This window comes from Aegilops tauschii, chromosome 5 (genome assembly GCF_002575655.3).
Source record: "Aegilops tauschii subsp. strangulata cultivar AL8/78 chromosome 5, Aet v6.0, whole genome shotgun sequence".
Classification (NCBI taxonomy): Eukaryota; Viridiplantae; Streptophyta; class Magnoliopsida; order Poales; family Poaceae; genus Aegilops; species Aegilops tauschii.
Genome location: NC_053039.3, coordinates 566,535,505 through 566,555,640, shown reverse-complemented (window position 1 = coordinate 566,555,640; position 20,136 = coordinate 566,535,505). Strand labels below are relative to the sequence as shown.

Below are 20,136 nucleotides of genomic sequence, written 5' to 3'. Positions count from 1 at the left end.
GAGCCACAAACCGAAGTGCGGAGGAGTTCGGAGAAAGGCTTCGCACATGACGATAAACGCCGAGATAAGGAGAATAGAGTCCGGGGCCAGATCGTGAAAATCTAGCCCGTAATAGAACATGAGCCCTCGGACGAAGGGGTTAAGTGCAAACCCTAACCCACGGAGGAAGTGGGATACGAACACGACCCTCTCGCCGGATCTGGGGGTGGGAATAACCTGCCTCTCGGCAGGAAGCCGATGATGGATTTCTGCGGTCTTGACGGCTGGATCCGGACATGATTGGGGCTTGAGGCAACCGAAACCCGGGTGTTGGAACTCGGAGTAGCAGGGGTCGAGGAAGAAGCAAGCATGAAAGAAAAAGATGGGTCTATACCCCTATATAAAGGCTGCGAATATCAAACGTCTCCTCCTGGGCCTTGAAACTTGCCTATTCCCAAGGAGTTGTACCCAAGCGACGGTTGGATTACCCACGTCTGGGTTGGCAAGAATCCCCTAAAGAAGGGGAGACACGATCTCCGCTTGGATAAGACATGCCAATAAAACCACATCTCGAGACGTGGGACGGTGGGCCAGCTAACGGCTCGAAAATAATGGCCGAGCAGGCGTGATGTCATATTACCAAAAATTATCAGTGGATTGAGCCCGTGAAATATTATATCCTCTGTAGTTGTGTATACAGGACCGGATAAAATCATTACATCTGAAGACTATCTTGGAGTTCGGAAGGGGGAACCCGCCTTGCAATGCCCAAGATGATCTGCGCGCCGGACTCCTCGTCAATGAAGCCAGGATCAGGGGCTATTGAGGGAGTCCTGGACTAAGGGGTCCTCGGGCGTCCGGCCTATTATCCATGGGCCGGACTGATGGGCTGTGAAGACATGAAGGCCGAAGATTGTACACGTGTCCGGATTGGACTCTGTCGGAGTAAATGGCCACGGGTAGCCTAACCGACTCCCCCTGGCTCTTCGAAAAATTATCAGGCCATTCAAGCATACAAAGCATAGGGCCGCCTTCCCCAGGGCCGACTCCCAGAAGCCGGCCATGAAGAAAGCCGACTCCCAGAAGCCGGCCATGAAGAAAGCCGTCTCCCAGAAGCCGGCCATGAAGAAAAGCCGACTCCCAGAAGCCGGCCATGAAGAAAGCCGGCTCCCAGAAGCCGGCCAAGATAGCACCCACTAAAGACTGTATCCACATAACAGCGATAGGATGGGGCGTGCCCGCAGTACAACCCACTACCCCCGAATCCCGGAACAGGCATGGCTACAGGGCGTCGTACGGCCAGCCATCCCCCGTCCGGCGTGGCACTGTAGCCGTGTTGGCCTCGATGTCACCCACGACAGGCGCCAGTACAGCCCGTAGGCGGCGGGCCCCTTTTGCCAGAGAGACACCCGAAGGCGGCCCGGCCTCCTCTAGTCGGCCAGGGGTGTGGCCGGCTCCCAATAGCCGGCTACCTCCCTCCCTCGAAACACGTGCCTCATTAAGGAGACAAGACGAGGTAAGGCTACAGTAAGAGTCCGCAAGGCAGCGACACTGTAGCCACGCTTACCTCAACAAAGCTCTCGTCATCAGAGGCGAGGCAACAGTATCCAGCCGCCGACAAAGCCCCCAAGCGGTGGGGCCGGCCTGTCGGCCAAGAGGCCGGCAGCCGGCGGGACCCACCAGTCGGCGGGCCCCAACGACCGGCGGAGAAGCCGGCGTGCATAGACGCTGAAGGCTGGGACCCGCACCCAGCCGGATTACCTACTACTAGAAAAAGGCTTACTAGTGGCGCACCAGTTTTGCCTACTAATGGCGCACCACTGGTGCGCCACTAGCATCACGCCACTAGTATTTTTTACTAATGGCGCACCAGTGGTGCGCCATTAGTATCTGGTATACTAATGGCGCACCACTGGTGCGCCATTAGTATATGCCATGGTGCGCCATTAGTATAGGCCACTGGTGCGCCATTAGTATAGGCCACGGTGCGCCATTAGTATTTTTGAATTTTGAAGGCGGGAAAATAGTAGTGGTGCACCGTCTAACCCCCACCGTGCGCCATTGCTATTTTTGAATTTTGAATTTGGATCTGGATCGCGATTTTTTTGCCCATTTTTTGCTCGTTTTTTGGCTCATTTTTTTGCACGATATTATTTCAAATTTTGTTCCTGTTTTTGGATCTTGTACGTTCTTTTGTCGTGTTCTTTTGCCGGAGAGGAGTTCGTCGGAGAGGAGGAGGAGGAGGTCGCCGGAGAGGTGCTCGCCTACATCGCCGGAGAGGAGGAGGAGGTCGCCGGAGAGGAGTTCACCGGAGCATCAGAGAGGAGGAAGGAGAAACCATGAGGGGAGCTCACCGAAGAGGAGGGAGGAGGAGCTCACCGAAGAGGAGGGAGGAGGAGCTCACCGGAGAGGAGGGAGTAGGAGCTCACCGGAGAGGAGGGAGTAGGAGCTCACCGGAGAGGAGGGAGGAGGAGCTCACCGAAGAGGAGGGAGGAGGAGCTCACCGGAGAGGAGGGAGGAGGAGCTCACCGGAGAGGAGGGAGGAGGAGCTCACCGGAGAGGAGGGAGGAGGGGCTCACCGGAGAGGAGGGAGGAGGAGCTCACCGGAGAGGAGGGAGAAGGATATGAAGTGGAGGAGAGGTGGAGTGGAGGAGAAGAATGAAGAGGTAAGGAGGAGAGGACACGCCCAGCCATATATACGGCATAGTAATGGCGCACCATGGGCAGGTGCGCCATTAGTAACTTTTTTTTATTTTTTTGATTTATTTTGAATTTTGAAGGCGGGAAGATACTAATGGCGCACCATGGGCAGGTGCGCCATTAGTAACTTTTTTTATTTTTTTTTATTTTTTTTGAATTTTGAAGGCGGGAAGATAGTAATGGCGCACCACGGGCAGGTGCGCCATTAGTAAGTTTGATTTTTTTTGAATTTTTTTGCCTCTCCAGATCTTAAAAGCCCCGTATCTTTTTTTCTGTTAGGTTTTTGAGGATTTTGAAAATGTTTAACGGGGTTCCCCCAGTTAAATTCGGATGTAACTTTTCGAGTAGATGATTTTTCATATAAAAAACTTTTTCATCCGAGTTCGTATGCAAAAGTTATGCCCATTTTAAGAAATTCCAGAGAGATTTTGCAAATAAAGTCGAAATTCATATTTGTTAATTTTCCCAACAACTAGACCACATATCACATGGGAAACTAGTTTTATTTTATTTTTTTGACATTTCCATCATTTTCTTTTATTTTTTTTAAAACTGAAAAGGGGGTCCAGGCGGGGGGGGGGGTGCATTCGGTGGAATGGGCCAAGTTACTAATGGCGCACCGTGGGGGTGGTGCGCCATTAGTAGTTCAACTAGTAATGGCGCACCACCCCAACCGTGCGCCATTAGTACTTTTTCAAAAAAAAATTGAAATAAAATTTGTAACAAAATTACTAATGGCGCACCTGTGAGTGGTGCGCCATTAGTAGTTCAACTAGTAATGGCGCACCGTGGGAGTGGTGCACCATTAGTAGTTGAACTAGTAATGGCGCACCGTCCCACGGTGCGCCATTAGTAGTTTAAAAAATAAAAATAAAAAAATTGAAAAAAAAATTTGAAACATAATTACTAATAGCGCATCGTGGGATGGTGCGCCATTACTAGTTGAACTACTAATGGCGCACCATCCCACGGTGCGCCATTAGTAGTTCTGAAAAAATTAAAAAAATTTTACTAATGGCGCACCGTGGATGTGGTGTGCCATTAGTATTTTCACACTAATGGCGCACCAACACATGGTGCGCCATTAGTATATAGTAATGGCGCACCACATGTCTGGTGCGTCATTAGTGGCCATATCATCTATAGCCCTTTTCCTAGTAGTGACCATTGTACCCCTGGGGGGTAGGCCTATATAAACCCCCCGGGGCACCCATGTAAAGGGTTGGTCATATAGAATTCCACACACCACATAGGGAGAAAAGGAGAGCTAGCCTTGCCCTTCTTCTTCCTCTAGCCAAACAGCTCAAGGAGCGCTTGTAGCTACTTGTATTGGTCTAGTGATCATCCGGAGACTCCGCAGAGCAGGACTAGGGGTGTTATCTCCACGGAGAGCCCCGAACCTGGGTAAGATTCGCCGGCGTGCATGTCTTCGCCTCATCCCGTTTCCAGGCACCGGTGACGTTTTACTGGCTCCCACTATGATAAGCCATCCGTTGGCATATGTCGCACCTACCACCCGACATTTGGCGCCCACCGTGGGGCCAGGTGCACCGTCGTCCGGAGACCTGTTCTGGACGGGTACCCTTTTCCTCCCCCGTGAGCGCAGCCAGCCTGCTGCGCCCGATGGCGCTTGCCCCGACACGCTGCTAGGCGTCGACAACGCCTGCGCAGCGAGCTGCCTCGCCGATCTTCTTGGCGAGACTCGCATCTCTGACGAGCCTGTATCCGACGCGGGCACGGACTGCCCCGAGAGCCGCCTCGTCAGCCTCCTCGACCAGCTTCACGTCTCCAGCGAGCTTGCTGCGGACTTGGAGTCGGTCGGCTCCACCGACCCGATGCTTGTCGACTCCGACACGGCATCGCTCGATGCCTACCCCTCCGATGTGGTAGTCTTCGACGACCCTCTCCCTCGAGCTGACAGCGGCAGCAGCGCTGTCACTGAGGTGCTGGTCATCAGCCACGTCGCCGACTCAGGCGAGAACGCCCACGACGCCCTACAAGCGGCGATGCACGACTTATCCGTCCCCATCCCGGCTGACGCCGACGCCGACACCCTGGAGGCACGCCGCCTCGCCCTCATCGCGGAGGGCCAGAAGATAGCCTCCATGAGACGCCTCACTGAGGCTCACCAGCGTGAAGTCAACCGCGTCGCCTTTGGTACGCCGCCGCATGGCGGGCCGAGCCGAGCCGGCCTCGTCAAGAAGCGCGGCGCGGCCATCGCCAGCATGCTGGGGGCAGACCGCCCCGTCTACGCCACACCGCTTGAGAATCTGCGAGCCGCTCAGGCGGCCGCAGAAGAGCTGAATGGGCTGGGGGCTGATGAGCTCCCCTACATGACAAGGCGCATCCAGCAGCTGATCGACGCGGCCGCAGAAAGGCATGAAGCCGGTGCCCGCGCTGAGAGTCCTCCCCCACGCCGAGAGCATGCCGCGACATCCCGGTCGCCGACTGCGAGTGGCGCCCGCGCACGGAAAGACAAGGAGCCGGCTGCTAGCCGCAGCCGGACTCGAATCACCATCGAGCGCGACGCGGAAGGCCGCCTCGGGCAGTGGAGCGCCTAGGCAATCCGCCTCCTCCCCCGCCTCGTGGGGAGAGACATCCCACCCCGCCGCATATCACACATCCGACTCTTGGTGGCCGACTGGGCCACCGCGAAGGAGTCGGCGAGAATGACGCCCGCCACCAGATCGACCGCCTAGCTCGATCCCTGGCGCTAGAAGAAGAAGACGATGTTAGCCCGCCATGCTTTGGCCCCCGCATCTGCGACGAGCCCTTCCCCAAAGGGTTCTCGCTCCCCAGAGACACGCCCAAGTACAACGGCACTGTGAAGCCGGAAGATTGGCTCATCGACTACTCTACCGCTGTCAGCATAGCGAACGGCAACAGGCGCGTAGCCGTGAAGTACGTCCCTCTCATGCTGCAAGGCACGGCGCGCACCTGGCTCAACAGCCTCAAGCCCTTCAGCGTCAACAACTGGCTAGACTTCACGGAAGTCTTCGTCCGCAACTTCACCAGCACGTACAAGCGGCCTCCCAAACCCCGCTAGCTCTCCTTATGCGTCCAAGGGCCCAGCGAGTCGACCCGCGACTACCTCACGCGGTGGGCCGAGCTTCGCAACTCCTGCGAGGGGGTGCACGAGGTTCAAGCCATCGAATAGTTCACCGCCGGGTGCCGAGAGGGCACCCTCCTCAAGCACCGACTCCTCTGCGACGAGCCGGCTACCCTCGACGAGCTGCTAGTCATTGCAGACAAGTACGCCACGGCCGACTCCTCGATGAAGACCGAGCTCCGAGTCGACGCCTCTGGAAAGGTGCTCGCTCCGGCTCCTAAGACGCCGGCTGGCGACCCCAATCGGCGCCCCTACCAGAACGACCACAAGCGCAAGGCCCCTATGCCGCCTTCCACCAGCCGGCAGGTGGCCACAGTCGGAGATGAGCAGCCCGAAGAGCGGCCCGCTCCCAAGAAGAAGGGCGGCAGGCCGGCTTGGCAGCCGGCCTTCTCCTACGAGCAGACTCTCGATGCCCCCTGCAAGTTCCACAGCGGCGCGAAGCCGTCCAACCACACGACCCGAAAGTGCCACTGGCTCACCTGGATCTCCAAGGGCGAGGGGCTGGCGCCGCCTCCGCCTCCCGGCCCGCCGCCTCCAGCCCCCCAGCAGCCGGCTGCTCGACCAGCAGTCGGAGCCATTCAAGATGAGTTCCCTGATGAACACGCCGCCTACGTCATCTTCACAAGCCAGGTTGAAGACAAGCGCAGCCGGCGCCGACAGCACCAAGAGGTCAACGCAGTCGTCTCCAGCAGCCCCGAGTTCATGCATTGGTCCGAAAGGCCTATCAACTAGAGCCGGGCCGATCACCCAGAGGTGATGCCATCCCCTGGCTCCTACGCATTGGTATTGGATGTCACCCTCGCAACGGAGAGGTGGGCTGCCCGATTCTCCCGCGTTCTGATTGATGGCGGAAGCAGTATCAACATACTGTACCGCGATACCATGGAGAAGTTGAACCTCAAGGAGAAGCAGCTCATGCCAAGCCGGACCGTGTTCCATGGCATCGTACCGGCCTGTCCTGTTCCCCGATCGGCAAGATCAAGATGGATGTTCTCTTCGGAGACAAGGATCACTTTCGTCGAGAAGCAATCTGGTTCGAGGTAGTGGATCTGGAAAGCCCTTACCACGCCTTGCTTGGCCGACCTGCTCTGGCCAAGTTCATTGTTGTGCCCCACTACGCCTACCTGAAGATGAAGATGCCAAGCTCGAAGGGGATCATCACTGTGGCCGGCGACTACAAGAAGTCCATCGAGTGCGCTGCAGCCAGTAGCCGGCTGGCCGAGTCCCTCGTAGTGGCAGAAGAGAAGAAGATGCTGGAGCGAGTTGTGGCCATGGCCGGCAAGCAGACGGCCTTGTCCCCCAACCACAAGGAATATGATGCGCAGGGCTCCTTCCAGCCGGCCAAGGAGACGAAGAAGATACCTCTGGACCCGGAGAACCCGGAGAGGTTTGCAGTCATCGGTGCAAACCTGGACAGTAAATAGGAAGGCGAGCTCGTCGACTTCCTCCGTGAGAATCGAGACATCTGTGCATGGTCCCCAAAGGACATGCCGGGTGTTCCGAAGGATTTCGCCGAGCACAAGTTACACGTCCGAGCAGACGCGAAGCCGATCAAGCAGCCTCTCCGCCGACTGTCAAAAGAGAAAAGAAGAATCGTAGGAGAAGAGATAGCCCGGCTCCTTGCCGCCGGCTTTATTATGGAAGTGTTTTTCCCAGAGTGGCTTGCCAACCCAGTCTTGGTGTTGAAGAAGAACAACAAATGGCGTATGTGTATAGACTACACTAGCCTCAACAAGGCCTGCCCCAAAGATCCGTTTGCTCTGCCACGGATTGATCAAGTGATAGACTCCACAGCCGGATGCGAGCTGTTGAGTTTCTTGGATGCCTACTCAGGATACCACCAGATTAAGTTAGACCCAGCAGACCGCCTGAAGACCGCCTTCATCACACCATTCGGAGCTTTCTGTTATCTGACTATGACATTCGGCTTGAGGAATGCCGGTGCCACTTTTCAGCATTGCATGCAGAAATGCCTCCTCAAGCAACTCGGCAGAAATGCCCACGTCTACGTAGACGCTATTGTGGTGAAGACAGAGAAGCGCGGCACCCTGCTGGAAGACCTCAAGGAAACATTTTCCAACTTGCGCCGATTCCAAATCAAGCTCAACCCCGAGAAATGCATGTTCGGAGTACCAGCCGGCCGGCTTCTAGGCTTTCTGGTCTCCGAACGCGGCATTGGGTGCAACCCTGTGAAGATCAAAGCCATTGAAAGAATGGAGATTCCCACCAAGTTGCAAGACGTGCAGAAGTTCACCGGGTGTCTGGCCTCCCTAATCCGCTTTATCAGCCGGCTAGGAGAGAAGGCTCTCCCCCTGTACCAACTCATGAAGAAATCCACTCACTTCGAGTGGAACGACCAAGCAGATCAAGCCTTCCATGAGTTGAAGAAGATGCTGACCACTCCACCTGTCCTGGCGGCGCCGACTGAGAAGGAGCCCATGCTCCTCTACATAGCCGCGACTAGCCGAGTGGTCAGTACAGTCATCGTGGTCCAGCGCCCAGAAGAAGGCCGAGCCCAGCTAGTCCAGAGGCCGGTGTATTATCTAAGCGAAGTACTGTCCAGCTCAAAGCAAAACTACCCACACTACCAGAAGATGTGCTATGGAGTGTACTTCGCCGCCAAGAAGCTGAAGCCCTACTTTCAAGAGCATCCCATCACGGTCGTATGCACCGCCCCACTTGCCGAGATCATAGGCAGCCGGGATGCATCTGGCCGGGTGGCTAAATGGGCCATTGCGCTGGCGCCTTACACAATCTTCTACCAGCCCCACACCGCCATCAAGTCCCAAGCATTGGCCGACTTCCTCGTCGACTGGGCCGAGACCCAGTACCTACCGCCGGCTCCCGACTCTACTCATTGGCGGATGCACTTTGACGGGTCCAAGATGCGCACCGGCTTGGGAGCCAGCATCGTCCTCACCTCTCCCAAAGGCGACAAGCTCAGATACACGCTGCAAATCCACTTTGCCGCCTCCAACAACGTGGCTGAATACGAGGCACTCATACACGGGCTCCGGCTAGCCAAAGAGCTCGGCATACGCCGGATCCTGTGTTATGGCGACTCTGATTGGGTGGTCCAGCAGTCATTTGGCGACTGGGACGCCAAGGATGCAAACATGGCGAGCTATCGATTCCTCTTCCAGCAGATCAGTGGGTACTTCGAAGGGTGCGAGTTCCTTCACGTACCACGAGCCGACAACGACCAAGCAGATGCCCTGGCACGAATCGGCTCCACCCGACAGGCTATACCAACCGGTGTCTCTCTCCAGCGCCTCCTCAAACCGTCTATCAAGCCGTCTCCAGAGTCGGACTCTATCTTCGTACCGCCTGCCCCCGATGCAGCCGGACCCGACTGGAGGAACCCAGCAGGCGGCTCGGGGACTTCGACAAGCGGCCCGGGGACTGCCGTAGTCGCACCCGACTTGGGGACTTCAGAACCCGGCCCGGGGACTGCAGCAGTCGGCCCGGGGGCTGCAGCGACACAAGAAGCGGTGGCCGACTCCAACTCTCCACCACCCAACCCACCCACCCGAGTCACAGTGGTCGTACTAATAGTAGAAGAAGTCACAGCTCCATCATGGGCCCAGCCCATCCTCAACTTCCTAGTCACCAGAGAGCTGCTGACTGATGAGATCTCGGCAAGACTAGTGCAACGCCGGGCCGGAGCATATGCAATAATAAATAGAGAACTTGTCAAGCGCAGCGTCACTGGAGTCTTCCAGCGCTGCGTCGAGCCAAAGAAGGGTGTAGCAATCCTCAAGGATATCCACCAAGGCGAATGCGGCCACCACGCTGCCTCAAGATCACTTGTGGCCAAAGCTTTCCGCCATGGTTTCTTCTGGCCGACTGCTTTGGAAGATGCCAAAGAGATAGTCAAATGCTGCAAAGGATGTCAAGTCTTCAGTTCCAAGCAACACCTGCCGGCTTCTGCACTCAAGACCATCCCCCTCACCTGGCCCTTTGCCGTCTGGGGGCTGGACATAGTGGGCCCATTCAAGACAGCTCGCGGCGGCTTGACACATCTGCTTGTCGCTGTGGACAAATTTACCAAATGGATCGAAGCGAAGCCGGTCAAGAAGCTGAATGGGCCGACTGCCGTGACATTCATTGCTGACATCACTACTCGGTATGGCGTGCCGCACAGCATCATCACCGACAATGGCACAAACTTTGCCAAGGGAGCACTGGCACGTTTCTGCGCGACACAGGGCATCCAACTGGACTTAGCGTCCGTTGCCCACCCACAGTCAAACGGCCAGGTCGAGCAAGCAAACGGCCTCATCCTCTCCGGCATCAAGCCCCGACTGGTCGTACCACTGGAGCGCTCGGCCGGCTGCTGGCTCGACGAGCTGCCGGCTGTCCTCTGGAGTCTGCGTACTACCCCAAACAAGTCAACCGGCTTCACTCCGTTCTTCCTTGTGTATGGTGCCAAGGTTGTCATCCCAACTGACATCGAGTTCGACTCGCCTCGGATCACCATGTACACGGAGGCGGAGTCCAAGGAAGCACGAGAAGACGGCGTCGACCTGCTGGAAGAAGGCCGGCTGTTAGCACTCAGCCGGTCCGCCATCTACCAGCAGGGTTTGCGCCGTTACCATAACCGAAAGGTCAAGCCAAGATCCTTCCAAGAGGGCGACCTTGTGCTCCGGTTGATCCAGTGAACAGCCGGCCAGCACAAGCTCTCGGCCCCTTGGGAAGGCCCCTTCGTCATCAGCAAAGCACTAGGCAACGACTCCTACTACCTGATCGACGCACAGAAGCCAAGAGCATGCAAGAGGGATGATTCCGGCAAGGAGTCGGAAGGACCATGGAACGCAAACCTCCTGAGAAGATTTTACAGTTGAAAGCAGTATGTATCATGCTATCGTTTTTATATTAAATATGAGACAAACGGGCACCCCGAGGTGCACTCGGGGACTGCCCTCCTTTATCTATGAATGACGAGTGTCATACTCATGGATATATTATTACATTTGATTTTCTATCTAGCACCGGGTTCGACTAGTCGGCCCGGGGACTGGCCGCCTTAAGTTATATTAGAAGTTCTACCTGAAGTCAGACAAGTAGTGTGCCGGCACCCGAGCCCTCTCTTGTTGAAAGTCGCAGCTCGAAGAACCGACTGTCCGACTGGAAAGAACCAAAGGTGGAAAGGATGCCCACACGAAAAACGGCTAAGGACTAACGAACTTATATAACGCAAAGACGGCCTCCAACCACGCCTACCGGCTGTCAAAACAGCCGGTTGGCCGGCCTCCCAGTCACTTCGCTATAATCCAACAAAGCTAGAGTACTTGCCCTCCCAACTGGCCAAGCACTTCTCCAGCCATAGATTGCAGAGCAGCTGTCCGGCTGGGAAGGCGGCAACCAAGGGAGGGCGGCAAAGGAAACAGCCGAAGGATGAAAAGCAAAGAACAAGGGAAAGCCAAACGCATGCATAATTATAATTACACATAAGGCCCCCAACAGGCCGGCAGTCAATATAGTTCGAATACACCCCCAGTGGGTGGAATTGTGCAAACTTAACAAAAAACTGTTCCAAGAGTGGTAAAACAGGAAAGAAGAGGCAGCAGACTAGACTAAGGGCGCAGCAGGGGAGCCGGGCTGGTCGGTGGAGACGGCGCCGCCGGCTGGAGGAGTGGCCGACTGGCGGGTCTCGGCTTGATCATCGCCGGCGGCAGGCGGTGCACCCGCGCGTGCCTTGTTGCTGGAGGCACGGTCAAGCTGAGGCTGACCGGCCGCTCCACCATCTGGCGCGGCGTCTTCACCCTTCTCCTCCTCCTCGCCCTCGTCGCTGGAGTCGATCTCCTCCACCGAGTCCTCGCCGTCTGCCAGGTTCAGCCCGAACCAGTCTTCCGGCTGGTCAACGCCGTTGTCGTCCACCTCAGGGGCGAAGGCACTGGTGTCGTTGTAGTTGGCAATCGCCGAAGCCCGCTGGATGATAGCCGGCCGCGCCGGCTCCAGCTCCATGTCGGCCTCCTGCCGCCAGGTGGCCAGCTGGTCCAGACTCAGCTCGGGATACCAGGCCTTGACGAACTCCAGTGCCCGCCTGGCGCCGGACCGAGCTGCAGAAGCCTTCCAGGCCTCGAAGCGGCCGACCGCCACTTCCAGCCAGTCGGCAGTCCGACTGGGGGTGCGGGGAATCACCTCACTAGGCCAGAGAGCGTTCAACACCTGCGCCCCAACGCGCTAAAGCCGGCGGAGCATGCGGCGAGCCGGCTGAAGGCGGGCTTGAATCCCCAAGAGCTGCTCCTTCAGTGACCGACGAGCATCCGGCGCGATCTCGGCGCCAGCCTGCCTTTGTGCCTCGTGGTGGGCCTCGACGACCTGGTTGGCGGCAGTAGAGTGGCCAGGGAAGTACTCTGCGCGAGAAAGAAAGAGAAAGAAAATAAAAGCACCAAGTCAGAAACTATGCCAAACGGCAAGTGGCAAGCAAGGACGAAGAAGAGGGCGGCCTACCGTCAACCAAGTTTTCGATCTGGCCGTAGCCGTTGATCAGCGATTGCCTCGCTTCGGCCCAGCTTGCCGCCTCTGTCTCATATTCGGCTTGGAGGGCGGCCTCGCTGTCTTGCACCGCCTTCAGGGCCGCCTTATGGCTCTTCTCTTGGTCGGCCAGCCTCTTGGCCAGGCGGTCACGCTCCTGGGCTAAGGCGTCAAATTCGGCCTCCTTAGCGCGGAGGGCGGCCAGAGTCCCACCCAGCTGCTCCCTTAGTCTGGCGTTGGCCGCTGCAGGCATGGCAGAAAAGAAAGAAGCAATAAGGAAGAAGTCGTCAAGGAAGATCCGACCCGACTGCTCAGCAGTCGGCCTGAATCTCGGGGACTACACCCAGTGGGTGCGCTGACGCGCCCCCACGGAAGAAACCAAGATCAAAAAAGCAAAAATAGGAAGACTAACCCGAATGGCCGCTCGCGTCGCAAGGAACTCGTCGTTGTATTTTCTCAGCGCCGCAGCCTGGGACTGAAGCTGGTTCCGGACGTCCTGCGCCGCCACGTTCACCACGACCGTCCCTCCACCCGGCGTCCACCCCGAGCTGGCGCTGGCCGCCTCCACATCCCGGGCCGACGAACCGGAGCCCGCGGCTTTCTGCGGGTCCGATGCGGCCTTCCCCGCGCGCTGGCGCGATGGCGACTGGACCACCAGGTCCGTCCTCGCGGCCGGCTCGCCTCCGGCGATCGCGCAGGCGGCACGTTAGGTCGGCTGCCTTGAGCCGCCCCAGTCAGCGAGGCCGGTGTCGCCTCCCTCTCCGGGACGACGACGTCGTCCTCCCTCTCCAACCCTGGCTGGTCGCCGCTGGCTTCCTCCGGCGGGGGCTCCGGGGCCTCGGGCGCCGCGACACGCAGAGGGGTGACGAGCAAGGCCCCCTCCGCTGTTGCCGCGGCCGCAGCCTCCGCTTGGGCCTTGGCCGCTGCGTCGGCGCGCGCCTTCGCCGCCTCCTCCTCCTCCTGTGTCGCCTTGGCGGCAGCCGCCCTCAACTCCTCCGCCTCCCGCTCCTCTCGCGCCTCCCGTGCGTTTCGCTCCGTCGCCGCCTGAAGCTCGGCGCGGGGGTCCATGTGGCGGGTGCTCCCGGATCCTCCCGGCGATCCAACGACGGAGGCGGCAGCAACCCGCTCGAGCGAAAGCGGAGCCCTGATTTTTTAGAAAGGACGAGGATTCAGAAATCACCAAGAAAAGAAGAAAGAATGTACAAAGGAATATGAACTTACGCCGACACCGTCTGCGGCTGCTTCACCACCTTACGGAAGCGGGCCGCCTTCGCAGCCGCCTCATCCCGCCTGGTCGCCGCCGCCCCGCCCTTGGGCTTCTTCGGCCGACTGCCGAACAAGCCCGACGCGGCCCGGCGCTTTTGCCCGCCGCCCCGAGCAGGCGGCGCGGCGGAGGAACCCTCGCCGTGGTCGGGCGCCGGCTGGCGGCGTGGGACGATTTCCGCCTCGTCGTCATCCAGCCAGTCGTCGAAGCTGGCTCCGAGCCCGGAGCCGCCTGCCTCGCCGCCGGCTTCGCCGCCACCCGCCTCGGTGTTTTCATCCATGGCGGCCGCCCCCAAGTCATGGTCCTCCAGGTCATGCTCCGCCCGGTCGGGGAGGAATCGGCGCTCCGTCTCCGACCCGGTTGCCGGTCGAAGGAGAGGGCTCTGCCAAGGCGTGCCGACTGGTCAGAGTCGGCGAAGAGGAACTCGGCGACAAAACTAAGAGAAGAAAGGGAAAAAGAGAACATACCGTGGGCGGCGGATGTGCACGGGAATATGGCTCCTTGCCAAACCGCCACTCTGTGGAGAGCTTGCAGTTCGCAAAATAATTCACCATATGGGCCACCTCTTCGTGCGGCATGTCCATGGTGCACATCCGACTCGGATCGAGTTGGCCGCTCATCTGACAGATCAGGTGAGGGCGGCTCTGAAGCGGAAGCACGCGGCGCGCGACGAAGGCGGCCAGCAAGTCGGATCCAGCCAGGCCCTCCGACTGGATCATCACCCGCAGTCGGGCGACGGCCGCGGCTCCAGCCTGCGACAGCGTCACGGCCCGATAGGACCACTGGGGCCGCCTCCCAGCCGGCGGGCCGGCTACATAAGCCGGCAAGTTGACGTAGTCACCTTGTGGGGTGACGTTCTTCATGTAGAAATATGACTTCTGCCAGAGCTTCACCGACTGAATTAACGTGATGATGGGGAAGAGGTTGTCGGCCGCCGGCCTCCGCATCGCGATGAAGGCGCCGCTCTGGGTCGGCACGCCCTGCATGCGGGTGCCCAGCTTCGATTGGAAGAACTCCCCCAGAGCTCGAGGGTGGGGAGAACGCCAAGAAAGCCTTCGCACAAGGTGACGAAGGCAGACAGCAGCACCACCGTGTTCGGAGTGAGGTGGTGCGGCTGGAGTTGATAGAATTCGAGGAAGGAGCGGAAGAAAGCGCTCGCCGGCAAGCCAATGCCGCGCAGGAAGTGCGAGCGGAAGACTACCCGCTCGCCTTCCTCCGGCGCCGGCGTGATCTCCTTCGCAGGTGCGAGACGGACCCGCACCTGGTCTGCGCCGGGCAACCGCCGCGTCTTGCGGAGGAACTCGATGTGGTCCATAGGGACGTTAGAGCCGTCCCAGTCCCCGCCGTACTGCATGGTGGCGAGAAGCTAACAAGGAAGAGTGCGGCGGCGGAGAAAGCACGGCCCTGCGGCGGCAAAGCTGTAGGGTGGAGTGAAGATTGATGGGACGGCGCGGCTGCGAGGCGCTGCTGCGAGAGAAAGCAGGAGGAAGAAGATGGCGGAGAGGAGAGGAGCATGCGAGCGTCTGCCCCTTCCCCTCCTCCCCCTACTTATAGCCTCGTGCGGCGAAGCCGAGGAGGCGAGGCGTGGGGAGGATTGTGGGATTAACTGCGCCCACTCCCCCACGCCCCGCGATTACTGCGCCCTAACGGCGTGCGGAAACCGTCGCCGGAAGACGTGCGGACAGCTTTGGGCCACAAAGAATCCGCGCCTGGGCCCAGGCATTGGAGTGGTGGGCCCTCGCCTGCGGCGACGTCTTGTCGCACGCGTGGGTTAGCAGGCTCTTTTCGGCCAAGGGACGCCACGTGGTTCGCAGGCGGCGAGCGACCGGCCCGCGGCCCGGTGCACGCGCCAACGGATTCCCGCCTTCCGACTTTAAAATTTTCGCCAAGACGGCGCGCCCAACCGAAGCCGGCTCCCAGCTGCTGGCTCGTCAAGATAAGAAGTTGACCGAGCTTCTCGACCTCCTCTCAGCCTCGAAGCCCAACCAGCTTCGGGGACTACTGTCGGAGTAAATGGCCACGGGTAGCCTAACCGACTCCCCCTGGCTCTTCGAAAAATTATCAGGCCATTCAAGCCTTCAAGCATACAAAGCATAGGGCCGCCTTCCCCAGGGCCGACTCCCAGAAGCCGACCATGAAGAAAGCCGACTCCCAGAAGCCGGCCATGAAGAAAGCCGACTCCCAGAAGCCGGCCATGAAGAAAAGCCGACTCCCAAAAGCCGGCCATGAAGAAAGCCGGCTCCCAGAAGCCGGCCAAGACAGCACCCACTAAAGACTGTATCCACATAACGGCAATAGGATGGGGCGTGGCCGCAGTACAGCCCACTACCCCCGAATCCCAGAACAGGCATGGCTACAGGGCGCCCATACGGGCCAGCCATCCCCCGTCCGGCGTGGCACTGTAGCCGTGTTGGCCTTGATGTCACCCACGACAGGCGCCAGTACGGCCCGTAGGCGGCGGGCCCCTTTTGCCAGAGAGACACTCGAAGGCGGCCCGGCCTCCTCTAGTCGGCCAGGGGTGTGGCCGGCTCCCAATAACCGGCTACCTCCCTCCCTCGAAACACGTGCCTCATTAAGGAGACAAGACAAGGTAAGGCTACAGCGAGAGTCCACAAGGCGGCGACACTGTAGCCACGCTTACCTCAACAAAGCTCTCGTCATCAGAGGCGAGGCAACAGTATCCAGCCGCCGACAAAGCCCCCAAGCGGTGGGGCCGGCCTGTCGGCCAAGAGGCCGGCAGCCGGCGGGACCCACCAGTCGGCGGGCCCCAACTACCGGCGGAGAAGCCGGCGTGCATAGACGCTGACGGCTGGGACCCGCACCCAGCCGGATTACCATTGTACCCCTGGGGGGTAGGCCTATATAAACCCCCCGGGGCACCCATGCAAAGGGTTGGTCATATAGAATTCCACACACCACATAGGGAGAAAAGGAGAGCTAGCCTTGCCCTTCTTCTTCCTCTAGCCAAACAGCTCAAGGAGCGCTTGTAGCTACTTGTATTGGTCTAGTGATCATGCGGAGACCCCGCAGAGCAGGACTAGGGGTGTTATCTCCGCGGAGAGCCCCGAACCTGGGTAAGATTCGCCAGCGTGCATGTCTTCGCCTCATCCCGTTTCCAGGCACCGGCGACGTTTTACTGGCTCCCACTATGATAAGCCATCCGTTGGCATATGTCGCACCTACCACCTGACAGACTCTCCTTGGCGTGGAAGGCAAGCTAGGCGACCGATTATGAAGATTCCTTCTTATGTAACCGACTCTAAGTAAACCCTAGATCCCCCCGGTGTCTATATAAACCGGAGGGGTTAGTCCGGAAAGGACACATTCATTACCATAGTCATACAGGCTAGACTTCTAGGGTTTAGTCATTACGATCTCGTGGTAGATCAACCCTTGTAGTACTCATATTCATCAAGATCAATCAAGCAGGAAGTAGGGTATTACCTCCATAGAGAGGGCCCGAACCTGGGTAAACATCGTGTCCCCCGTCTCCTGTTACCATCGATCCTAGACGCACAGGGACCCCCTACCCAAGATCCACCGGTTTTGACACCGACACTCAGCTGGATCAAGAGTTCGAGGGACGTCACCGAGCTGAACGTGTGCAGATCGCGGAGGTGCCATGCGTTCGGTACTTGATCAGTTGGATCGCGCAGACGTTCGACTACATCAACCGCGTTACTTAACGCTTCCGCTTTCGGTCTACGAGGGTACGTGGACACACTCTCCCGCTCGTTGCTATGCATCACATAGATAGATCTTGCGTGATTGTCGGTAAAAATTTTGAAATACTGCATTCCCCAACAACCAGGACTAGTGTTCTATTGCCACACAAGCACCCACGGAGCTCACCTTGCGTGCGACACCATGGGGAAGTGAGGTATCACTCGACGTCCATCAGAAACCAAACCAAACTAGAAGGATTGGATGAGAGCACTTTTGCCAATGTCGATCACTTTGATGTTGCTAAATCATGAGTGCTGGCCACTCCGCCTCTTCTCCACGAGCTACTCTAAAAACTTCTTTCTCGAGGTACATTACCGTTCGAATCAACTAAGATTCTTAGAACTCTCCTAGTTTTATGAAACTCTTCTTGGATCACGTCTCTACCTAGCATCTCGTCGTTTGTTCCCTCAAAGTCTCGAGTATGCACGAGTGTGCATCTCATCCTAACAAACTACCTCTAACCAGAGGCATGCAATGCAGTTCTAATCCGCACATGTCCTCAGCCCGTCATCGCTATCATGAGGCCGAATCCTCTCCATGGAGAGTAAACGATGCGATCCCGTGTTGGACTAGTAGCCTGCCTGATGTGTCGAGCTCGGGGCATTGATGGAACCAGGAGATGATAGTACATCATGAATAATTGGACCACCCCCTTCTCAACTCCTCCAATGTCCAAATCCTACTCAGTCTTGATCATCTTTGCACCCATCCTCTCCACACAGCAGTACAATAAAGTGTCCTTTACGTTATCGCGTGCATAGGAAATTTCCATGCATGATACATACCCACATCCTTATCACCAACGTGTGTGCATGCACAGCAGTGCAATGTTCTTCTTCACATGCACACATATTCCATTCCATATGCAAAGTCGTGTGATCAGCCTCATCCATGCCTGAGAATGATTTGCAAGTGGATGGAGCCCAAGTCAAGTGCAGTGGACATGTATCATGTATGTCTGCCCGCACCGGTCAACCTGAACAACCCTTTCTCAAATCCAAATCCAAATCCTTGGATGCCCTCCGAAAAGGAAATAAAGGCAGCAAGATACACAAAGATCTTCACATCCAGCAGCCAAGTTGGTTATTTGGCCTGGTCAATCGACACCTTCCGCATGTCAAAGGCCAAGATTCTTCACTCTAGCTACCCTTTACCTATGTCAAACATGATGCCTCACCGCCAAAAGTCATAGCCCCTAACCTCACCCCCACCTTATAAATACATGGCCAGGCAGGGCATTAAGGCATCATCAGTTAACTACTGCACAGGCATGGGACACATCTGAGGGAGCTCTTGCATGGGGGTAAGAGGCCATCTTCGATAGCCAAGGATGATTTGCCTATGAAACTCACCTGGCAGCCAAGCTCTCTGCCACAGAGAATGGCGTGCGGCAGTTCCATGGGCAAGTCACCCTGGCTACCCAATGTTAAACAACATGATGGTCAGGGGCGCACCACGCACCGGTTACGTTGAGATGAGTCGGTCTAGGTTTGTTAGAGTATATGATTGTAATCTTTTCATCTTTATCTTATCTCTACTTTCCTTGAACCTCAAGATGTAATCTCAACAAACTTGTATGCTTATCAGGGATATGCCCCTGCCTATATTAACATGAAACCGTCACCTCGAGAGAGGTACGACGTTCTCCGCTTCTTCACATGGTATACGGAGCCACCTCTATCCATCAAATCTAGCAAAACACCCATCGCCAGCCATGTCGTCCTCCTCCAGCGCCGTCCAGGCTTCCCTTGGGCAGGTTTTAGAGAAGCTCACCCGCACCAACTACGTCATGTGGCGTGCGCAGGTGACACCGCAGCTGGGGGGTTGGCCTCTTCGGCTATGCCGACGGCACCATGCCGGAACCTGCCAAGATCCTCACCACCAAGGACGGGAAAGAAGAGCAGACTCCAAACCCTCTCCATCCAATCTGGTTCAGAGAAGGGCAGCAGGTACTCGGATACTTGCTTAATACCCTCACCAAAGAGGTTCTCGTGCAGGTTACCTCCATCGCCACGCCGCACAAGCTCTGGGTAGCTCTTGTCCACATGTTCTCGTCGCAATCTCAAGCCCGCGTTAACATCCGAGTTGCCCTCTCCACGGCGCAGAAGGGGATGCAATCTTTTGCTGCCAACTTCGCCCACATGAGGGCACTCGCAGATGAGCTCGCGGCCGCTGGAAAGCCCATCGATGACGATGAGCTCGTCTCCTACATCACCGCTGGCCTCGACATGCAGTACCAGGCCCTCGTCTCCGCCAACGACGCCCGCACCGACACCATCAGCCTCGATGATCTCTACGCTCAGTTGAGCAACTTTGATCAGCGCCTCGCCCTCTACAACAACACCTCGGGCGGGAGTTTCAAGTCTTCTGCAAACGTGGTTGCTCGTGGCGGCCGCAGCGGCGGCGGCGGCTCTTCACGCTACCGCGGACCACCGCGCGGCAAGGTCAAGCCGCCAGCAGGCGGAAACAGCAGCGATGGCAACTCCTCTCGGGGTGGTGGCGGCGGCAGCGGGTGGCCCTTCAACAACAACAACAACAACAACAACAACAAGGGCCACCGTGGTGGCAGACCTCGCGCCAACCCCGACGCACCACGATGCCAAACCTGCGGCAAGTTGGCCACACCGCACGCGATTGCTGGTATCGCTATGAAGATGACGGTGAGTCATCTCAATTTGAGAAGGTTGCAGGCGCAGCAGATTGGTCCTACGGCATCGACACAAACTGGTATGTGGACAGTGGCGCAACTGACCACATCACCAGCGAGCTAGAAAAGGTGACAGTTCGTGAGAAGTATCGCGGGCAAGACCAAGTTCACACTGCCAACGGAGAAGGTATGAGCATTAGCCACGTTGGTCATTCAGTGCTTAAAACTTCC

At 57.6% G+C, this 20,136-nt stretch overlaps 1 non-coding gene across 1 annotated transcript; it reads left to right on the top strand.

The window, feature by feature from the left end:
• Positions 1–19,438: 19,438 nt before the first annotated feature.
• On the top strand, positions 19,439–19,577 carry LOC120965700 (small nucleolar RNA Z247). Its single transcript, XR_005758728.1, has one exon. It is a non-coding gene; the product is annotated as a small nucleolar RNA Z247 (small nucleolar RNA).
• The last annotated feature ends 559 nt before the right edge of the window (positions 19,578–20,136 follow it).